General features: G+C 36.6%; 1 pseudogene; it reads left to right on the top strand.

Moving 5' to 3' along the window:
* The first annotated feature begins 791 nt into the window (after positions 1-791).
* Positions 792-3,965, top strand: LOC140861399 (secologanin synthase 2-like; annotated as a pseudogene).
* The last annotated feature ends 6,992 nt before the right edge of the window (positions 3,966-10,957 follow it).

Genomic DNA, 10,957 nt, shown 5'->3' with positions numbered 1-10,957 from the left:
AGCCAGATCCAGATTTCTGCTTGGAGAGAATGAAGATGACGAAACAATTGTGTTGAGAATGGAGAGAGTTGATAAATTTTCAAACAAAAGATGTATTTTTATTGGTTTAAGCTATTACTTCTCCACTTATAAATTAAAATTACAATTTTCAAATATCTTACTTCATCAAAATTCATATGTCGAAGTAAAATATCACTTAAAATTATAAGTGAAGCCCGTTATTTTAATTGATGAAGTATAAAGTATATTTTACTTCGATAGTTTTTTTAACCGAAGTAGATAAATATCTATTACTTCGACAACAGTGATCGCCGAAATAAGAAATGACGAAGTAAATTGCAGATTTTCTACTAGTGAAATTCTAAATGTTCACTTTAATAATAACTCGTACACATATTCTTGAGATTTTTCACAAGGTTAAAATAACATTTATGATCTAACGATGTATCGATCGAGTACTATAGAATGCCATAAAATGCAAAGATTATTCAAATTGACATGCATGCAGCGATCGATCAAACAAAATTTACGATGTCACACGACAAATAAAAGAAAAATTATGAAATATTCATATGCATTCTGATTTACTAACGTATATACATATGTAAGAGATTGTTAGAGAACATTAATATTAATAAGTAAAATAATTGGATTCCTCCCTTCAATTATTTTTATACGCATCCACATTCCACACTGACTGCGAGCACTATAAATATGGGTGTGCGCTTTGTGGTTTTTCCCATCCCTTTGAGCAAAAGAAAAAAAAAGATAAAAAAAGAAGATTCAAAATCATGTGGAGTTCAATCTTGATAAACATTGCATTGTCCACGATACTTGTTTTGGCATGGAGATTCTTGGACTGGGTTTGGTTCAAACCTAGGAAAATGGAGAAAATCCTTAGGAAACGAGGGCTCCAAGGAAATTCTTACAAGATTCTTTTCGGAGATGCCAAAGAAATCTCCGACATGGGCAAAAAGGCCTACTCTAACCCTATTGCTCTCACTCATGACATAGTCCCCCGCGTCTTTCCCTTCATAGCGAGTACCATCAAGAAATATGGTATGTTTCAAATTATCTCTGTCAAGATAGAAAGAAGTGTTGGTGTAGTTTTAAAGATTCGAGTTTTACCATTATCATTAACTATAACTTTTACTAGAGCAGCAAGATAGATCGGTCCTACAATCTCGGATTAGTCAAATTTGAAGTATGTATCTTTTCTTTGCCATTTATTTCAGGCAAGAATTCTTTCATGTGGGTGGGGCCGAGACCAAATATATTCGTGACTGATGTTGAATTGGTGAAAGATGTGTTGAACAAACACCAAACATATCAGAAAAATTTCAATGTATCAAATCCGATAGTGAAGAAGTTCGTTAAAGGGCTTCTTCGATACGAGGCCGAAGAATGGAGCCAATCCAGGAAACAGCTCAAGCCTGCTTTTAACGTGAACAAGTTGAAGGTCAGTCCAATTTTCATTTGGAATCTTATTTCCAGATTAATTTGAAGCTTTTCGTTTTTATTAAATCGATACATATTCTTTGCCATTATTAAATTTGATCTCTCGAAACCATACGAAATATCCGTCGTTATAAATTATTTTTTAGTTTCCGATCCCTTCTCGTTAAACACAGTAAAGGTACGTTTTGGTTAAAATAACACTATAGTTGATTGTCATTTCAAATCCTTCCAAAATGCAGAAGAAAATGAATTGTAAAAGTTGAATTTGTACTACCTATATAGCTACTTCAATATTTTGCGCATACATTAAATGATGGATTTGAGCGAGAAATCTTAAATCCGCTCAATCCAAATCCGTTGGTGTATATTCTAATGTGAGTCACAGGATTCGGAAAGAAATAACACTTTTATATATGAAACATACTATATTTGAGAGTTGAAAGTCAAGATATGATAAATTAAAATTTTGACTTTTGACTTTTGCCAATATTTTTAACTTGAATAGATATATGTTTATATTGCAAGTACAATTATATACCTATATATGTTGCACGTACAATTATATTATTAATATTAGTATTGACATGTGCGTGCTTTCGCATATACGTGAACAGTCGTATCATGACCATATCTGAGCTAGCTTCACAGATACTATTCCCACCAACTTCAACAGATTAATTAATAAGAAATATAGAACAATAGAGTTTTCTTACTTAATTTTGTTCCAAACAACAAAATAAAATGGGTTATATATACACTTATGCTACATGCACACGTTAAGTTACATATTGGATTACACGTTATACTTAAAATTACCAAATTATCTTAAATGCACTTTTGAAAGTTTTTTTTTCAAATAAAGTGCAAGTATAAATTGTGATTTCAAAACGAACGTGTAATCCAATGTGCAACCTAATTATATATACATGTAGTATTTTCCAAATAAAATTTTGTTTCTTAACATTAACTTACTAATCTTACATGCATATATATATACATACATATATACTGCAGGAAATTGTGCCTAGAACTCAAGAATGCTGCGAGATCTCAATGAATGCAAGAAAATGATGTCCGACGAAGCGTGCGGCGTGGTCGATATTGCCCCTCAAATCGAAAAATTCACAGCTTCCACCGTGGGATGCTCATTGTTCAGGGCCAACTACGGCGCCACCGACAAGGTTTTCGAGCTTGTCAAAGAGTACGCCGTCCTCGCGAATCCGGCTAGGCCTTTCAGTATTCCCGGTGAAGGGAAAGTTATAACACGACTACAATTACCACATTTAGAACTTTTCTTCCACAAATTAATTTTAAAATTTTATGGAGAAAAAGCAAGTGATTGCACGCTATGAACAATCTCAAACATGCACTAGTATCTAAGACATCTTGAAAGACTAGTTGAATGAGGTCGTCTTCGAAAACCAAAAATTTTAGAAAATTTTGACAAATGAAGTACGTAATGCAAAAACACATAAAAAAATTGTGAAAATTCGGGAGAAAAATTTCAAAAACCTTTACAAAAACATTCATATTATATCAAATTAATGGACATGGTTATATTGAATATTTTATCTTATCACACTAACAAGTAACAGGGTATTAATTATATTGAAATCCTTGTTTAATTAATTAGGTACTGGCCAACCAAGAAAAACAGGAGAGTGAAGGAAATCGAGGGACAAATACGAGGCGTAGTTATGGATGAGATTAAGAAACGAGTAAAGCGAGACGTTATAAATAATGATGATCCAGATTTGTTTGATCTAATCTTGGAGGAATTGCACAAGAACAACAACAGTAGAAACCATGGTCGAGTTTTAAAAGAAATAATAGGGCAAGCCAAGGTATTTTACCTGGCATCTTTCGAAAGCAGTTCGAATCTGCTTTGTTGGACCATGGTAGCACTTTCTATGCACCCAGAATGGCAAACTCGAGCCAGGGAAGAGGTTTTTCAAGTCATGGGCGACCGAAACGAACTCCAATATGATGATTTGTCTCAACTGAAATATGTAAGTTAAATAATTAATTCCTATTTAAGTTTTTGTACGCACCAGCTGATTTTAAAATCTTGGTGACAGGCAACAATGATTTTGTACGAGGTGCTGCGTCTATACCCGCCGGTCATCGAGTTATCGAGAATAGCGGAAGAAGAGACAACACTAGGAGAATTCTGCATACCAAAGGGCACTGCTATCATGCTGCCTACGCTGCTATTGCACCGAGATACTGAAGCTTGGGGAGAAGACGCGGGTGAATTCAAGCCGGAGCGATTCGCGGAAGGCATGGCGAAAGCGACCAAGGGCAAGGCCGCATTCGTGCCCTTCGGTTGGGGACCCCGGATATGCATCGGACAGAACTTTGCTCTTCTTGTAGCCAAAATATTTCTGGCAATGCTACTCCGCACATTCTCCTTCCAGCTTTCGCCCACCTACGCCCACGCCCCTTGCGTCACTGGTTTCACCATTAAACCACAATTTGGTGTCCCTCTCCACCTGCGCAAACTCTAGCCCTCCATGCAGATTTTTCATCGTTTCAGTTTTTTTTTTTTTTAATAATTTTTCCAATAAATTAATTAAGAGGAAAACTGTATGTGGAAGCAGCTTGGTTATTTTACCCGGCCGGCCTCATTCTTTTAGCCCTCTAATCAATCAAATTTCAATAATTTATAAGTCTTAATTTTTGCTTTTTCCTCTGAATTTAAACCTAATTATATTCTTTTAGCCCTCTAATTAATCAAATTTCAATTAATAAAAGAGGAAACTGCATGCGTAATCATTCGGAGTGTTTACTGTTTAGTGTTGACTTGCACCATCATTTGTGGCACTAGCTATATGAGTAGTCCGGCGATATAATTGGGAAAACAAATCCGAGTTATGCACCTACACAAATTTGATAACATATAGATGATCAAGCCAAAATTAAGTCAAGTTATTGAACCAATTTTACATTTTCCCCCCCAAAAAAACGCATCTTGTTTTTTTTCGGCCTTTTTTTAAATTTGTTTATCGAGTTTTTATATATATATGATTAATTGACCGTACAATGATTCCAGAGCAAGAGAAAAAGTTGATAAATATATATATGCATTCTGCATAATTCTCCAATTTCACCAAATACCAATAAAATAATGGAGCCTTTAATAAATCAAAATAAAACATATATTAACACTTGTATTATTCTTGTTGTTCTAACATAATAATATAAATCAAATTATAAATAAATATCAATTAATTCATAAATAATCATATTTGTTTAACAAAATGTTTTAAATACAAAATTTTAAGCAAAAAATTAAAGGAACAAAAATTAACTACAAGAGTTGTTCGCATATGTTGGCCCCCAAAATTTAAAAACATTTTTGATTCCCTCGTGTGTCGTGTCATATGTGGACTTCATATTTTATTTTATTTTATTTTATTTTTAAAAAAAAGCAATTGACTGACCTTCAATTTGTTCACCGTGTTCTCGGAGTCCGGATTATTCCTATCGACAAGAGAAACACAAGTTTTATTTAATTTTTGAACCATGATCCAAGAATAGTTAATATTTTGATATCGATGTGTTTATTCTAATGTATATGATGTTTTTCTTGAAAGGAACGACAATATTTTGAAAGAACAATGTCTGATTGCATGTATACAAGAAGCGTAGGCCGTTCTTATAGTATTTCGATTTTTAATTAAGTTTATAAATTGTCTAAACATGTTTAATTGATCAAAATATGATTAAGAGATCCTCATTTGAGATTATAAAGTTGAAAATAGGATTCAAGATGTCGAAAAATGGTTCGGAAGACATCAAGGGTTCGAGTAGTTCAGAAGGTCCGAACTTTAACCAAAGCAGGATCGAAAGATCCGAAGTGTTCAGAAGAGGTGATGTAGTTTGGATGCAGAGGGTGAGTTCGGAAGCTTCAAACTCAAGATCGAAAGTTCTGAACTTTCTGAGTCAGACAAGATATGAGTTTTGATTGGTAATTTGACGGATAAAAGATCGAAATCTCCGAACTCCGTCGGCAGGATGAGTTGTCCAATCGCAGGACACATGCGTGGTGGACAAATACCGGAAGCTCTGATTTAGTGATCGAAAGCTCCAAAGTGCGATCGAAAGGTACGAACATGGAATCTACAGTTCTGAACTCCGCTCTCATTTGAAATTTCTCATTTCCCAATTTCTCTTTTGGTTCTAGCCTTTTTTTGAGGGCTTAATCTAGGTGTAGTGTTTGGGATCGATTACTCCATGAAGAAAACTTCTTTACTTAGAAGAAGAGCAGTTCAATGCCACTAGTGTCTTCGATTGAGCAGTTGAATTCTTGTTTCTTCAAAAGTCAGTTAAGTGGTTATCAGCAATTGGACTCTAGCCTTTCTCGTGTGTCGATATTAATTGGCCAACAAATATATGTTTGGAAATAGGCCACAAGTGCCTTCTATTGAGCAGTTCAATATAGGATGTTTCCGTTGGTGTTCATCTAGACGGTTGAGTTAGGATCAGATGAGACTTACCTTTGCGAATAAGAAATAACTGTATTCTTGTTTTAAAAACTGAGACTACTGTCTTGATTCGTAAGACATGCACAACCATTTGATTAAGACTATTAGTACCAAGGGTTGTACTAACCGACATGATCGTCCAACAGTTTTATAGATTGTATTTTCAAGGTATGAACCTGAATGTTTCTGTCTGACGAGACATGTGAGATTGTAGACAATGACGTTGTAGTAGCCCGATCCCATTTTACAAGAGTAATTGACTGAATATGATTAAGGAAGGGATTAAGGGATTAAATTGGATTTGATTAAAGAAATTGGAAAATTGAATTTGGGTGAGATCGGACCGTCCGAACTTAGAACGAAGCGTCCGAACCTATCACCAGCTGTCCAATGAGGTGTCAACTTTGGTTCGACATGTGGCAATGATCAGAGCATCCGATCTGGGATCGGAGCGTCCGATGTGCTGGCGGGACAGATGTTCACAAGATCATGACACGTGGCGGGACATGCAGATCGGACAGTCTGATCTGGAGAACAGGGCGTTTGATTTGATGTCTATAAATAGGGGTCGATATGGCTCAATTTCAATGCATTCCAAACCTCTCCTCTCCCGTAATGGCTCTATTTTAAGGGCTTCGGGACTCTTTTCTAAAGATTTGGAGTAGGTAGTAGTATTTTTATAAATAACGGACAGTGTCCATAGTATTGGCCAAGCAGCGGAGCTTTGGCGATGTGCCAGGGGTCGTAGCGAGGCTGTGCCCAAGCTCTGGGGCATTCGACATCAGCGGACTGACGACGGACGAAGGTATAGCTCTAGCTCCTTATAGAAGATAGGGAGTATGCTATAAGCTTAGTTAAGGCTTTTAGAGCATGTTAGATAATGCATGGTTATTATGAATTGCAGTGTTGCATGTTAGGCTTGGAACCTAGATGGGTGCTTCTAGGAACTGCCTTAGTAAGGTACGTAAGTATTGACTGTGATTGCCAGCGGATTTGTATGCTTATGTGTTGCATATTATTTGACATGTCGCATGTTACAATTTTATGATATTATGTTGCATGTGCATTTCATATTGAGCATGTATCTCCTTTGAGATAAGCTAGTGTTAAAGGGTGTTCAGCCCTTGTTAGGATGTTTTGACACTTAGAGTCATTATGAATGTGGCGACCCAACCCGGATCCACTACTAATCAAAGAATTAGAGCATAATTAAGCATGCAATTAACACTAATCAAAATACACTGCGGAAAGCTTAAATAAATGCTGACCAGCAGAATACAACCGGTTAAATAAATTTGATATACAACCCAATCGAATAAATCTTAACAACAATAGAACCTACAGCTAATCCTACTGTCCTCCCTGGTCATCGACTACTCCAAGTCACTGGGCGCACTACTTGCGCCTGCGCCTACGCCTGCACCTACCCCGTCGAATGGGAAGTCCAGACATACAGAAAACACTGGACGTGAGCGACTACGCTTAGTACAGAAGCAATGATATATAAAATATATGCAGCACATAAATAACTTTAAAACTCGGGTAAAACAGTCTGCTCAGGGGGCCAATGAATACACAGTACTATACTAGATAGCTAGTCCGCGGGATACTCATATATTCCCCTATCACTGTAGTGTCTACCCCGCCATCGCGGTGTCTCCTAGTGATATACAAAACATGGGGCTGAGCCTCCCCTCACATGACTCGAATCCATAGGGAATCACCATCGTATGGAAACTGTCACGACTCACCTCTCACGAGATGCAGTCCCATATATAAAACATGCATGTGCTAAAGCAGTAAAACATGGTAAACACATAGCACATACAATGCAACACATATATCTTATATCTATCTCGATCAGTACTTACGTACCTTAATAAAGGCAACCCTAGAAGTCCCTGCTCTAGGTTCCAAGCCTATCATCTGGTATTACAAGTCTACAATGCAAAATACTCATGCATCATTATTTATGTTCTAAAAATCTTAACTAAGTTATCGCATACTCCTAAATATTTTCAGGAAGCCAAAGCTATACCTGCTTCTGTTGTCAGCCCGCTGATGGCGGTAGTTCCAAAACATATCTAGTCGTCATGAATTACCTTGGTAAAATCATGTGATAGATGTAAAATGATGAGAAATATATCTAGCGGTTATGAATTACCCCTTACAAATATTTTAGAAGTTGAATTGTTTGATGCTTGAGGTATTGATTTTATGGGTCCGTTTCCCATCTCCTTTGGCCAGTCTTATATTTTATTGGTTGTTGATTATGTTTCGAAATGGGTGGAAGCAATCGCCACCCCCACTAATGATGCTCGTGTAGTGGTGAAGTTTGTGCAGAAAAATATTTTCACGAGGTTTGGAACCCCAAGGAAAATTATCAGTGATGAAGGTACACATTTTTGCAATAAGATTTTTAATTCATTACTGAAAAAATATGGTGTTAGGCATGAACTGGCATGTGCATACCATCCACAAACAAATGGGCAAGCTGAAATATCCAACCGGGAAATCAAGCGAATTCTGGAAAAGACTGTCAAAACTAACCGGAAGGATTGGGCAATCAAGTTGGATGATGCACTATGGGCTTACCAAACAATCTTCAGAGTAGTGTCATCATGGTTGAACGGTATAGATGCAAGCATCAAGTGTGTCCCAATGATAGTTATGTTTTTATTGCATTTGTTAGTGTCATTTTGTTGTCGTTTTGCATTTGTTTACATGTTTTATTGTTGCATTTTGTTCATATTGCATTTTTTGTGTTTGCATGATTGGTTTCTTGGTTTTGTGGCTAGGTTGTGCATCTTTGCGGAGATTTGGAAGGAACTTTGGAGTCATAGAAATGCTGGAATTTTTGAAAAATGTTTGGCCGCTCGATCTGCAGGAATTTACCGATCGAGCGGGTGCTTTATGATGAAGATAGTAGGCTCGGATATTTTGGCCGCTCGATCTGCAGAAGTTTACCGATTGAGCGGCGCGCAAGTTTTGAAGTCAGTAGCCTTGGGATATTTTGGCCGCTCGATCGGCCAATGTTTACCGATCGAGCGGGCGTCGCGATCCGGAAAGAATTTTATATTTTTGGAAACTTTGTTATTTTAGACTCTAGGCTTTATTAAGCTTTTAATTCCATTTTTGAAGAGATTATCATCACATTTTAAGACTCTCTCTTGGAGGCTAGGTTTTGTTCTTCAATTTTTCTCTCAAGTTTTCTTCTTTTCTTTGAATTATTCTTGAATTTTCATGAATCGTTGTGGCTAAGTTTTAATACTTGGTTGAGGGAGACGAAACCTTGATATATTTTATTCATGAGATTCGATTTGTAATGTTTAATCCTTGTTAAGTATCAATATTTGATCCGGTTTATTTCATGTTTGTATGCGATATTTTAGGATTGACCATCTTAGGATTTTGTTTTGCAAGCTATAGCTAAATTAGAATTCAAATCCGTAATTGTTTGAATAATCAAATTTGCGAAGCAACTACGTTTGATATTTTCTACTGTTGAATTTATTAAATTGTAGGGTCAATTATTGACTAGGCTAAATACAACCGCTGGTGTTTGTGTTGTCTATATTCGTCAATTTTACTAGTTTGAATGCTACCGTGGATTTAAATCTGATCGCTGGTATTGGGTTAATTTATGGGGTAAGGGTTAATTTAGAATGCTGTTTTTTAATTAACTAAAATTAAGGTAAAACAGGAATTTGAATTTCAATGACGAATATTTAATATGATTAATTATTTTAGGGAATCGATGATTGAATGAATGAATATCAAGGGTGTAGTCGACTGATACCAAGTCTCGTCTCTTATTGATTTCTCTAGTTGAATTTTTATTCTTGCATGATAGTGATAATATTAAATTTTTAATTGCTTAAATTTCTAGTAGTTAATCTCAATCTCAACCCCCCCTTTTATTTATTTCCAGTATTTTTAAGAATACAAATAAATTTCACTTTCCTCGTGGGAACGATCCCTACTCTCACTGCTACATAATTTGTTTATCTGATTGGAGTCGGGTAATTTGGGCACGACACGACTAAGCGTTACCAAATTTTGGCGATGTTGCTGGGGAACGGTGTTTAATTTATTTGTGTTCTTGTTTTTTCTTTTATTTTTTTATTCTTTCCCAGTGCTTCTTGGGTTTGTTCATGCTTTCAGGTGACTCTTCAAAAGAATAATTTCCATACGACCCGGAGATAGAAAGAACTTTGCATAGACAAAGGACAGAAGCTCATAAAAGACTACAAGAGGACGAGCGCGTGGTTGAAGATCTGACAATAGCAATGACTGACAACGCCAATCTGAGCTTGAGACAACTGGGCACTCCTGATTTGAACCAGCAGCCCTTATGCATTACTTTTCCTACTTTAGAAGTTAATGCTACTTTTGAATTAAAATCTGGGCTAATACATTTGTTACCTTCATTCCATGGTTTTGCAGGTGAGAATCCTCATAAGCATTTGATGGAATTCCATGTGGTTTGCACGAGTATGAAACCCCATGGAGTCACGGAGGAGCAGATCCAATTGAGAGCCTTTCCTTTCTCTTTGAAGAGTGCTGCTAAGGATTGGCTGTACTACTCTGGATCCATCACCACCTGGACAGAGATGAAGAGGATCTTCTTAGAGAAATATTTCCCAGCTTCTAGAGCCGCGAACATCCGGAAGGAAATCTATGGAATCACCGGAGAATCACTGCATGAATACTGGGAGCGGTTCAAAAAGCTTGTTGCTAGCTGTCCGCAACATCAGATAAGTGAAAACCTGTTAATTCAATATTGCTATGAAGGTTTGTTGCCTCATGATAGGAGTATGCTAGATGCGGCCAGTGGAGGAGTTTTTGTGGACAAAACTCCAGTACAAGCAAGGAATTTGATCAAGAACATGGCTGCTAATTCTCAACAATTTGGCGCAAACAGAAATGATTCTGCACCCAGACAAGTCAATGAGGTAAATGTTTCTTCCCTTGAACAACGACTGATTGATCTGACGTCTCTTGTGCGTCAA

The sequence above is a fragment of the Henckelia pumila genome, chromosome 4, assembly GCF_033568475.1.
Source record: "Henckelia pumila isolate YLH828 chromosome 4, ASM3356847v2, whole genome shotgun sequence".
NCBI lineage: Eukaryota > Viridiplantae > Streptophyta > Magnoliopsida > Lamiales > Gesneriaceae > Henckelia > Henckelia pumila.
The sequence above is the reverse complement of the archived record's forward strand: the minus strand, read 5'-3'. Positions and strand labels throughout refer to the sequence as shown.